Consider the following 13,808-nt stretch of genomic DNA (forward strand, 5'->3'; position numbering starts at 1 on the left):
CGCGGCGAATGCTCCGATGCAGGAGAGGCAGCAGGCGGAAGAATGCGGCGTCCCCGAGGCCCGCCCAGAGCCAGACGAGTCCCTGCGAAGACGGGCTCACGAAGAGCTGCTGTTTTGCCCTAAGCTCCTTTGTCCAGCAAAGGAGCGCTGCCTCCTGCCGCTCAAAATGTTCCGAGTCCGCTGGGTCCACAACACGGGGTCAGTGGTTGCTATGTGGGTGAGAAAAGGAGGACGCAAATGCTGGACTCACAGGTAGGTGAAGGCTGGTGTTTATTATCATGAGCAGGTGAACCGAACATAGGATGACTGGCTGAATCGAACACAAGTAGACCACATTAATATCAACATCAATGACACGACGCTGAACAGAGAGAAACCGACGGTTTAAATACACTGGCAAATTATGATGATTAGGGACCGGTGAGAAGAAAGCTGAAAATAACTGAACTAATAACACACAGGAAGCAAACATGAAAACAGGAAATGTGAACAGGTGAATAAACTGAACATGAAACTGAAAACCCTGGGTGAACACCCAGGAACCCTGACATGCATCAAGATGTGCTGTGTGTAGCTGCTGCATCGTGGTCCAATTCCTCAATGAATATAATACAATGCCTTTTATTTTCATGTTTTATTGATGCCAAGGAACCAGAAAGTGGACCCTCTCCACACTCCCCGTTGATGTAAAGGGGGGCTATGTCAGTGCTGTGCCTCCTGAAGTCAACAATGACCGCTTTTGTTTTCCGCTTTGCGGGCCCACATTACACCGGTTTTAGAATCGCTGCATTGGCTCCCCGTGTGTTTCAGGATCAATTTTAAAGTTCTTTTATTGGTTTTTAAATGTCTTAATGGTCTTGGGCCTTCTTATCTCTCAGATCTGCTTTTACCATATGAACCCTCGCGGACCTAGAGGTCCTCTGGTACTGGCCTTTTGATTGTCCCTAAATTCAGGACACATACTCACGGAGAGGCAGCGTTTCAGTGGTATGGTCCTCGTCTGTGGAACAGCCTGCCGGAGGACCTCAGGGCCGCAGAGAACGTACATGTTTTTAAGAACAGGCTCAAGACCCACCTTTTTAATTTAGCTTTTACTTAGTGTTTATTTATTTTATGCTTATTTATTCTATCCTGTTATTCTATTATTAATTTAGGCTTTACCTAATATTTATTGATTTTATTCTTATTCATTTTTTAATCTTCTTACTCTATTTATATTTATATTTATATTGTATCCCGTTCTTATTTATTTTATCATTTTACCCTGTATATATCCTATTGTGGCATATCTCCAGTGTTTCCTCGTAGGGCGCTCTCTGCACCGGGGCTGTGATCGACCGTGGCTGCTGGGTCTCTGGGGGTCCTCTCAGCTTGGCTGGGGGGCTCCTTTGCCTCCCTCCTGCTGTGTGCCCAGCCTGGAGGCTGCGGTCTGTGACCGGCTCCTGGTGCAGATGGCTCCCTGTTATAGTGTTTCCTCACTTGGCTCATGCGAACCCAGCCCAATTTTTACTCTTTAAGTGTGCGCGTGTGTGTGTGTGTGTGGGGGGGGGAATATGTGTGTATTCACATCATTTATGTTAATGAGAGTGTGGAGAGTGAGTTGGAGGGTGGGGTGGGCTGCTTTTAACTATGTAAAGCACTTTGTGCTACATTTTTTATTAATAAAGACTGATTGATTGATTGATTGATTGATTGATTGATTGATTAAACAACGTTATCACTCAATTAACAAGTATGTGGTGCAATATTACTTCCTTCTAAATAACAATGGAGCGTGGTGTCCACTAACTGCAGGAGGACCTAAATTAATTGAGAAGGTTTACGCTGTACGCCAGCTTACAGAAGCTTAGAAGCACTAAATCAAGACTTGGAATATGACTTCGATTGAGACTCAAAATATAGTTTACTCAAAAGTATTTTTGCACAAAATACAAAATGCATGTTAGCTTGAAAAGTTAACAAATTGACAACAGCTTAAAGAAAACAATTATCAACTGTAATAAAGAAGTAAAACTTTTAATAAAAACCTTTTTTCGCACGCACGAGATTGGCACGTGCGTGCTTTTTTACTTTTTCACTTTTTTAACATTCATCATGACGTAGGTCCTCTAATGATACTGAGCAAAGGTTTTCTCTAAGGTGCAATAAAATCTTTTCTTTACCAAACACCACTATGTTAAAATTCTAATAATGATTCAATTTAGTATTCAGTGCTTGAAACTTACATCAGTTCCTGACCAGATTAGAGCACTATTTGTTTTTAAGAATGATTTCTTAGTTTGCTACACAAAGAAATCTGTCTAGAAACTTTTTCAGTACAAGTTTATTATTAACAGTCAGAGCTGAAGCCGCTCCTCTTACTGGAAGGCAATAAATTCTGTTTACTCCCCTTGCTGTTAACTTATTGGTGCTGTTTTTTCTCAGAGATCCTACATCTGTTTGCTGTGATGAGGAGCTGAACAGTCCTGTTCACTGCATATATGCATAACATATGGCATAGAAACTGAACATTTAACAGTGTTTCCTGAAAACCCTCTCCTGTCTGATCATTTCCTGATAACATTTACATTTACAATAATTGATTACACAGCGGTGGAGAGTAGACTTTATCAAAGTAGATGTCTTTCTGAAAGCGCTGTAATCCACCCACTGTTATCATCTTCAATGCCCTGTACCAACATAGAGCAGAGCAGCTATCTGAACGCTGCTCCAACAGAGGTCGATTATCTTGTTAATAATTTCACCTCCTCACTACGTACGACTCTGGATACTGTAGCTCCTGTGAAAACTAAGGTCTCTAATCAGAAGTACCTGACTCCGTGGTATAATTCTCAAACACGTACCCTAAAGCAGATGACTCGTAATCTGGAGAGGAAATGGCGTGTCACAAATTTAGAGGATCATCATTTAGCCTGGAGAAATAGTTTGCTGCTTTATAAGAAAGCCCTCCGCAAAGCCAGAACATCTTACTATTCATCACTGATTGAAGAAAATAAGAACAACCCCAGGTTTCTCTTGAGCACTGTAGCCAGGCTGACAAAAAGTCAGAGCTCTGTTGAGCCAACAATCCCTTTAACGTTAACTAGTAATGACTTCATGAACTTCTTCACAAATAAAATTTTTATCATTAGAGAAAAAATTACCAGTAATCATCCCACAGATGTAATATTATTTACAGCTACTCTTAGTACCATTGATGTTAAGTTAGACTCTTTTTCTCCAATTGATCTTTCTGAGTTAACTTCAATAATTACTTCCTCCAAACCATCAACGTGTCTTTTAGACCCCATTCCTACAAAACTGCTCAAAGAAGTCCTGCCATTAATTAATTCTTCGATCTTAAATATGATCAACCTATCTCTAATGATCGGCTATGTACCACAGGCCTTCAAGCTAGCTGTAGTTAAACCTTTACTCAAAAAGCCATCTCTAGACCCAGCAGTCTTAGCTAATTATAGGCCAATCTCCAACCTTCCTTTCATATCAAACATCCTTGAAAGAGTAGTTGTCAAACAGCTAACAGATCATCTGCAGAGGAATGGTTTATTTGAAGAGTTTCAGTCAGGTTTCAGAGCTCATCACAGCACAGAAACAGCTTTAGTGAAGGTTACAAATGATCTTCTTATGGCCTCTGACAGTGGACTCATCTCTGTGCTTGTCCTGCTAGACCTTAGCGCAGCATTCGATACTGTCGACCATAATATCCTATTAGAGCGATTAGAACATGCTGTAGGTATTACAGGTACTGCACTGCAGTGGTTTGTATCATATCTATCTAATAGACTCCACTTTGTTCATGTAAATGGAGAGTCCTCTTCACACACTGAGGTTAATTATGGAGTTCCACAGGGTTCAGTGCTAGGACCAATTCTGTTTACATTATACATGCTTCCCTTAGGCAATATCATTAGAAGACATAGCATACATTTTCACTGCTATGCAGATGACACCCAGCTCTATCTGTCCATGAAGCCAGATAACACTCACCAATTAGTTAAACTGCAGGAATGTCTTAAAGACATAAAGACCTGGATGGCCGCTAACTTTCTGCTTCTTAATTCAGATCAAACTGAGGTTATTGTACTCGGCCCTGAAAAGCCTAGAAATATGGTATCTAACCAGATTCTTACTCTGGATGGCATTACCTTGGCCTCCAGTAACGCTGTGAGGAACCTTGGAGTCATTTTTGACCAGGACATGTCTTCAATGCACATATTAAACAAATATGTAAGACTGCGTTCTTCCATTTGCGCAACATCTCTAAAATTAGAAATATCCTGTCTCAGAGTGACGCTGGAAAAATAGTTCATGCATTTATTATTTCCAGGCTGGACTACTGTAATTCATTATTATCAGGATGTCCAAAAAACTCACTGAAAAGCCTTCAGCTAATCCAAAATGCTGCAGCAAGAGTACTGACAGGGACTAGAAAGAGAGAGCATATTTCTCCTGTTTTGGCTTCCCTTCATTGGCTTCCTGTTAAATCCAGAATTGAATTCAAAATCCTGCTCCTCACATATAAGGTCTTAAATAATCAGGCCCCATCTTATCTTAATAACCTTGTAGTACCATATCATCCTATTAGAGCCTTTCGCTCTCGCTCTGCAGGCCTACTTGTTGTTCCTAGAGTATTTAAAAGTAGAATGGGAGGGAGAGCCTTCAGTTTTCAGGCCCCTCTTCTGTGGAACCAGCTTCCAGTTTGGATTCAGGAGACAGACACTATCTCTACTTTCAAGATTAGGCTTGAAACTTTCCTTTTTGCTAAAGCATATAGTTAGGGCTGGACCAGTTGACCCTGAATCCTCCCTTAGTTATGCTGCAATAGATGTAGGCTGCCGGGGGATTCCCATGATGCATTGAGTTTTTCCTTTCTAGTCACCTTTCTCACTCACTATGTATTAACAGACCCCTCTGCATTGAATCATATCTGTTATTAACCTCTGTCTCTCTTCCACAGCATGTCTTTTATCCGGTCTTCCTTCTCTCACCCCAACCGGTCGCAGCAGATGGCCGCCCCTCCCTGAGCCTGGTTCTGCCGGAGGTTTCTTCCTGTTAAAAGGGAGTTTTTCCTTCCCACTGTTGCCAAAGTGCTTGCTCATAGGGGGTCATATGATTGTTGGTTTTTTCTCTGTATCTATGAAGCGCCTTGAGGCAACTTATGTTGTGATTTGGCGCTATATAAATAAAATTGCATTGAATTGAATTGAATATCTAAACCAGAGCACAGGGAACAGACTCACATTTTGTCTGCTGTAAAAAGGAGAAAATAACTGAGCGAGGACTTCAGCTTGACAAGGAGAGGTTTTCCTGTTCAATCTGTTTGGATCTACTGAACAAACCAGTGACTACTTCCTGCGGACACAGTTTCTGTAAGAGCTGTATTTGGAGCCACTGGGATGCAGAGGATCAGAAGGAATCCTACACTTGTCCTCAGTGCAGACAAGCCTTCATGTTGAGGCCAGTCTTGGGGAAGAACACCATGTTAGCAGAGTTAGTGGAGGAGCTGAAGAAAGATGTACTCCAAGCTGCTCCTCATCCTCAGCATTATGCTGAACCTGGAGATGTGGCCTGTGACGTGTGCACAGAAAGAAAGCTTAAAGCCTCCAAATCCTTTCTGCAGTGCATGGCCTCTTACTGTGAGTTTCACCTTCAGCCTCACTATGAATCATCAAATTTTCAGAGACACAGGCTGGTGGAAGCCTTGGCAAAGCTCCAGGAGAACGTGTGCTCTGTTCACAGTAAAGTGAAAGAGATCTTCTGTTGCAGCGATCAGCAGTGCATCTGCTCCGCCTGTGCTGTGGAGGAACATAGTGGCCACGACACAGTATCAGCAATAGCAGAGAGGGCAAAGAGGCAGAAAGAGCTCGGGCCGAGATGGCAAAAAAATCCAGCAAAGAATTCAGGGCAGAGAAAAACACATGAAGCTCCTTCAGCAGCAGATGGAGGCCATCGATAGCTCTGCTGATAAGGCCATGAGGGACACCCAGATCATGTTCAACCAATTGCACCGATTAGTGGAGAAAAGAAGCTCTGACGTGCAGCAGCAGATCAGATTCCAGCAACAAACTGAACTGAGCTGGGCCAAAGAGCTTCAGAAAAAGCTCCAGCAGGAGGTAACTGACCTCCGAAGGAGAGATGCTGAACTGGAGCAGCTCTCACGAACAGAGGATCATGGCCAGTTTCTCCTCAGCTACGCCTTACTTTCAGGACTCAGTGAATCCACACATTCAGCCAGCATCAACATCCATCCTCAGAGCTACTTCCAAGAGGTGACAGCAGCTGTGTCAGATCTTGTAAATAAACTGCAGCGCATCCTGAGTCAGGACTGGTCTGAGGTCTTACTGACTGAAGGGGAGACTTTGCTGAGACCAGAACAGCACAAGACTTTAGTCAAGCAACAAATGCACTTGGTGCCACCACCACCACCATCCCTCCAGCCTCCAACAAAGTCCAGAACCTTAGTGAAACAGCAACCATGTTTGCCACCACCACAATCTTTTCTGTCACCAGTAGAGCCCACAACCAGAGCTGAGTTCCTCCAGTATTCAAAGAGAATCACCATGGACCCAAACACAGCACACAGAGAGCTGTTATTATCTGAGGGGCACAGGAGAGTAACATTTGGGTATACCATACTGTCATATTCAGATAATCCAGAGACATTTAGAGAGTGCGCTCAGATTCTGAGCAGAGAGATTCTGACTGGTTGTTGTTACTGGGAGGTGAAATGGAAAAGATTTGTTTCAATAGCTGTCGCATACAAGTGTATTAGCAGAACAGGAAGTGATAGAGAATTTGGATACAATGACAAATCCTGGTCATTAGAGTGTGACTGCAATAGTTATAAGTTCCGGCACAACAACATTGTTACTTTCCTCTCAGTTCCTCAGTGCTCCAGAGTTGGGGTGTACCTCGATCACAGTGATGGTATTCTGTGCTTCTACAGTGTCTCTGAAACCATGACTCTCATTCACAGAGTCCAGACCACCTTCACTCAGCCCCTACATGCTGGACTCTGGGTAGATATTTCTGGATCTGCTGAGTTTGTTGAGCTTCAGTATACATGTGGTGTCACTATTTATGTCAAGATAAATTTCAGAGTTCCTCTGTCACTAACTGCTGAGCTGTTTCTGCACTTCCTGAGCTTTGAATCGCACCATAAAAATCTTTATCTACAATAACCCATAAACACTGAAGCTGAAGCAGCTAAGTCACAGTAAAAGCTTTTTATTTGATCTTTTCATTTGATGATCTGATTGTGTAAAATAAATCAGAGTTTATTGTGGAACCTTGAACCCTGGTCTTAGATGACAGGATGATCCGTGGCACAGCATATACAGTAAATGGGAAACTGAACGACATGTTTGAAATGTGTTCCTGTTAGCTAATTTAAAGCTGTTTCTGCTGCAGTCCTGGACACAGAAAGAGGTGTTTGTGTTTAAACTCTGTCTCCCTCTGCTGTTGTAAACCCACCAAATACCGTCTGCATTATTCAAATGCAACAAACCAACATACAGAATATATTTTACACAAATGTCATTTCTATTTTTGATCTACATTTAAAAATAGAAAATAAAATAAACATGAAGCAGATGCAGGTGTGTATTAAACATTTAGCGATTTTAATGATCGATTAAAATCTTTATTAAAACATAATTAGAAAAATACTTGAAAACATCTCAGACTATTTTCTTTCTTTTTGGTTGAACTCTGATAATGCAAACTTAACAAGCTAAATCCAATCGATCCAAATATTTTACTCAACAGTGTAGCAGTGTCTAAGGTTTCCATTCACATGCACAAACCCAAACACCAATCCAGGTCTAGGAATCTGCTGCTGTGATTCTGATCGAGCCATGTCCTGGGAACAGATCAAGCAGGCTCAGAGACCTGATAGGAGTAATTTACTCACGCTGAGTAACTACTGTACCCAGTTCTAAAGTTCAGTACTGGGATTGCTGACTGTCTAAAATAGGCTGAGCTCACATAAAGATTCAGACCAGCACATGGAGATCTACTGATTCAGAAGATTCAAACTACCTAAAAAATGCTAAAAATGAGTTTTTGTATTACTTTTTTTTTTTTAGTAATCATCAGTATAAAAGACATAAGATATAAAAATTAGAATATAAAGATATACAACAAAAACACGGAAGAAACAAGAGCATTCAATAGCAGAACTCCCCTGAATGGCGGGGGCAATACTAAAACTTTTATCCAGGTCATCATAGTCTAAAGAGCTTGGAAAGAAAAGTGTCTGGACTTCTTTAAGTTGCTTGAAGACAGGTGTTTAGAACTGAAGAAGCTTCTCGGATGAGAGGTGAAACATCTTCAAGCAACTTAAAGAAGTCCAGATGCTTTTCTTTCCAAGCTCCTTAGACTAGCTAATATAAAGTTTTTATTGATTTTGACAGATATATGTGGACAGTAGGTGTTATTCTGAGAAGGAAAACCCTTCAAAAAACAGACTGATGTAAATATCAACACTTCACCGAGTTCTCTTGATTCCTCAGAGGCATCTGATGGAAGACAACACACTGCCCAGTAGACCATTTAACATTTTATTACTTCTAGAATCGAGATGACACGCTGCCACAGATCTCCAAATGGTGGTGTGCCCTAACAGTTTTATTACAGAAGCTCTCTCATTCTAGTCTAAACAACAGTGTCTCAGTAACTTTCCAGTAGAGATGGTCCCCTCTCATTTGCATTTTCCCAGGCAAGTGTAAAAGAGAGTCTGCAACTTTCTACTCCCCAAGGGCACATGGTCTCATGCCTTTATCTTTCAGGGCTGTGTCCACTTAATACTACACTATATAACTTTATAACACATATTAATAAAAAAGCATAGCATTATTGAAGCACTGAAAATTTATTTATTCCCAACACTGAGCAGTGCGGGAGCCAAGGCAATAGGAAAATATAACAGTTAAGGTTATTATATATATGTATCACAGTTACTCATATTTTGTACATAACAACGGTACAACTTCCAGTTGCGCCATAAGTTAGCCGCACCGACGAGAGCTCCAAGTCATCACAGCAAAAATTTCCTTATTTTGTTTTAATTATTTTTTATTATTATTATTTATTTTGTACTGCTTGCTATTTCTGTGTGCACAGCTCTGTCATATACTCGGTATGACAGACAAACCCTTTTGGAGCTACATTCGTCAGCCAGTTCGGACTTTACAGCAGGTTTTGACACCGGGGACGCTCTGCTGCCTGGGATCCTTTGTTTACTTGTGCGACGCAGAGGGAAAGCAAAGAGGGGCAAACATGCTGGACTTTTGAGCCGAACCCGACAGATAAACAACAAGCCACCTCTGCCCAACATCCTGCTGGCGAATCTTAAGTCTCTGGAGAACAAACTTGATGAGCTGTGTGCACGGATTAAACATTAAAAAGACATCAGAAACTGCTGTGTTCTGGCCTTCACAGAAGGCTGCGCCATCACGCCGGATGGTTTTCTGTTTATCGGGGAGACCGAACGAAGGACTCAGGCAAGAAAGGGGGAGGAGGGGTGTGCTTTATGGTTAACTTTTTGTGGGCTAGAGATGTGTGTATCTTAAAAACGTACTGTTCTCAGAGCCTCAAGCTGCTGACCATTAAAGTCAGGCCTTTTTACCTCCCGAGGGAGTTCAGTTCAGTTCTCAGGTCTTCAGGTCCTGCAGGACTGCTTTGACACAACTGACTGGCAGATATTTGTGGATGCAGCTGATGGCAACATCAATGAACTCACAGACTCTGTCATTGGATATATTGGAAAGTACATGGATGATACCATCACTAAAACCACCGTCCACATATATTCAAATCAGAAACCCTGGGTAAATAAAGACATTCGTGCCAAGCTAAAAGTGCGGACCTCTGCCTTTAACTCCGGGGATGCTGATGCATATAAAGCAGCATCTCTCGCAGATAAGCTCAACAACTTCTATGCTCGTTTTGATGCAGACAACAGAGAGCAAATCCTCTACCCTCAGGAGGACAGTGAGGCTGTAACTCTAACTCTGAAAACAGAAGCTGTGAGATGGACCTTTAAAAAGGTCAATCCTCACAAAGCTCTGGGATCAGACGGCATCCCAGGCCGGCTTCTCAGAGCGTGTGCCGACCAGCTGGCAGAGGTGTTCACCAACATCTTCAACCTCTCCCTAAGGCAGTCAGTGGTCCCCACGTCCCTCAAAGCATCCACCATCATTCCTGTTCCCAAAATCAATGGTCTCTTGTCTGAATGACTACCACCCTGTTGCACTGAAGTGCCTGGAGCGGCTGGTCAAAGGTCACATCTGCTCCTCCCTCCCTGACACACTGGACCCTCTTCAGTTTGCCTATCGGACAAACAGAGCCACAGAGGATGCCATCGCCCTGGCAACGCACACCACCCTCACTCACCTGGAAAAAGGGAATACATATGCAAGGATGCTCTTCATCGACTACAGCTCGGCATTTAACACCATCATCCCCTCGAAACTTGCCACGAAGCTCGTCGACCTTGGGCTGGAAACACCGATCTGCAGATGGATTCTAAACTTCGTCACAAACAGGCCCCAGGTGGTGAGAGTTGGTAAGCACACCTCCTCATCACTCATCCTAAACACAGATACGCCACACGGTTGTGTGCTTAGCCCCCTCCTTTATTCCCTGTTCACACACGACTGTGTTGCTAAACACGAGTCCAACATCATCATCAAGTTTGCAGATAACACAACCATCATAGGCCTCATCACAGACAACGATGAGACAGCCTATAGAGAGGAGGTGATGGCGCCGTACGAGTGGTGTCTGGAAAATAACCTGACTCTCAACATCAGCAAAACTAGAGAGATGATAGTGGACTACCGGAAACGACCAGTCAGGGAGCACCAGCCCATCCACATCAACGGTGTCAAGGTCGAAAGGGTCAGCAGCTTCAAATTCCTTGGCGTCAATATCACCGAGGATCTCTCCTGGACCCTTCACACAGACACTGCTATCAGGAAAGCTCGCCAGCGACTCTACTTCCTGAGGAGGCTGAGGAAGTTTGGCATGAACGCAAACATCACCTCAAATTTCTACAGGTGTGCAATCGAGAGCTTGCTGATGAGCTGCATTACATTTTGGTAGGGAAGTTGCTCTGCCAGCAGCCGTAAATCACTACAGAGGGTGGTGAAGGCAGCAGAGCACATCTCTGGCACGAGGCTTCCTGCCATTCAGGACATTTATCTCCAGCGATGCCTCTGTAAAGCACACAGCATCATCAAGGACCACAGCCACCCAGCACATCAGCTCTTCTCCTTGTTTCCATCTGGCAGACGTTACAGGAGTCTGTCTGCTCGGACTACAAGACTTAAAAACAGTTTCTACCATCAAGCCATACGACACCTCAACCACTACAATTAAACACACACAACCCACTCCACAGGATGCACTCAGAAGCTACCCTGCAGCTTCACAGGTACACTGTACACTGCGCTGGACACTTCACTCTTATTAATATTTAAACAAATAAAAACCTTACTCCGTGCAATACTGTACTAACTGCCACTCAAAATTTTGTATTGTTCGGTTTGTACTGCTGCTCACTCCTGCCATTTTATCTCATGTGCAATATCCCATTTAAATAACAGGCTATACATGTATAATAATAATGGATTGCATTTATATAGCGCTTTTCGAGACCCTCAAAGCGCTTTACAATTCCACTATTTATTCACTCTCAAATTCACACACTGGCAGCTACATATATATATATATATGGCTGTATATATATATATATGGCTTGGCTGTATGCCAAGAGTGAACGAGACATCGATTCACTGATCCACACTACCAGGCTATACAGCAATGACATTGGAATGTCGTTCGGACTGGAGAAGTGTAGTCGGATGGTAACAAAGAGAGGGAAGGTAGTCAGAACTGAGGGGATTGAACTACCAGAAGGCAACATTGCAGACATAGAGGACAGTTACAAGTACTTGGGGATCCCGCAGGCGAATGGGAACCATGAAGAGGCCGCTAGAAAAGCTGCAACCACCAAGTACCTGCAGAGGGTCAGGCAAGTCCTGAGGAGTCAGCTGAATGGTAAGAACAAGATCCGGGCCATCAACACGTACGCCCTGCCCGTGATCAGGTACCCTGCTGGGGTAATAGGCTGGCCAAAGGAGGAGATAGAAGCCACTGACATAAAGACAAGAAAGCTCCTTACCATGCATGGAGGGTTTCACCCCAAGTCCAGCACCCTGAGGCTGTACGCTAAGCGGAAGGAAGGGGGCCGGGGACTGGTGAGTGTCAGCACCACAGTCCAGGATGAGACAACGAACATCCAAGAATACATTGGGAAGATGGCCCCAACTGACCGAGTGCTCAGTGAATACCTCAGGCAGCAGAAACCCAAGAAAGAGGAGGGAGACGAGGAACCATCATGGAAGGACAGAGCCCTGCACGGTATGTACCACCGGCAGATAGAGGAGGTGGCTGATATCCAGAAATCCTACCAGTGGCTGGACAAAGCTGGACTGAAAGACAGCACAGAGGCACTAATCATGGCAGCACAAGAACAAGCTCTGAGCACAAGATCCATAGAGGCTGGGGTCTATCACACCAGGCAAGACCCCAGGTGCAGGCTGTGTAAAGATGCCCCAGAGACAATCCAGCACATAACAGCAGGGTGCAAGATGCTAGCAGGCAAGGCATACATGGAACGCCATAACCAAGTGGCCGGCATAGTGTACAGGAACATCTGTGCGGAGTATAACCTGGAAGTCCCGAGGTCAAAATGGGAGATGCCCCCAAGGGTGGTGGAGAATGACCGAGCTAAGATCCTGTGGGACTTCCAGATACAGACGGACAAAATGGTGGTGGCTAACCAACCGGACATAGTGGTGGTAGACAAACAGAAGAAGACGGCCGTAGTGATCGATGTAGCGGTTCCGAATGACAGCAATATCAGGAAGAAGGAACACGAGAAGCTGGAGAAATACCAAGGGCTCAGAGAAGAGCTCGAGAGGATGTGGAGGGTGAAGGTAACGGTGGTGCAACGATATTCGTATCGATATTGAACCGTTCGATACAGTGCTTTCGGTTCGGTACGCATATCTATCAAACAATACAAAATTTTAAATTTATTTTATCAACTTTCCTTCTGACGATGCTGTCTGTGTTGAGCACTCAGTGAATCTGCATTCGACTACTCCGCCTAGGCTGCAAATTGAACCTCCCCCACCCTCATTCAGATCTGGCGTTTGGAATTATTTTGGTTTTCATGTGACGTATGACCCTGAAGGTAAGCGAGTCATGGACTAAAGTAAAACAGTATGTTGGATGTGCCACACAATGCTTAATTACATGGGTGGGAACTAGTGTGTTAGCGCAGTTACTTCGTTAACGTGTTGGCCGTCTAGCCCCATGCACGGGGCGATCAGGGGTAGCTCGTTAACGGAGATTTGCCGTGTTGTGGCGTTAAGGTCATTTCAACGAGATTAACCTGAAAGCACTAGTGGGAACACAACGAATATGACTGCACATTTACATCATCCTAGTGCAAAGATAAGTGGAAGCAGACAAAAACGACAAGCATGCATGCTACAAACTTTACCCGAGTCATTTAGACGGCCGTTAGCACATGATTCTCCTCATGGGGACCTGATATGTTTAATATGCTGCTGAGAATATAGCCCAGAAGAAGCGGATAGTATAGCTTTTATTTTGGAAACAGACATTTCTCTGTAATAAACTCTCTTTTCCAAAGATGAGTGATTCCTCAATCAGATACAGGGCTCGCAATATCGCTAGCCCGATGTCCTGGGAAGTGTTGGTCAAGTTACTTG

This window comes from Aulonocara stuartgranti (genome assembly GCF_965226115.1).
Source record: "Aulonocara stuartgranti genome assembly, chromosome: 9".
NCBI classification, from domain to species: domain Eukaryota; kingdom Metazoa; phylum Chordata; class Actinopteri; order Cichliformes; family Cichlidae; genus Aulonocara; species Aulonocara stuartgranti.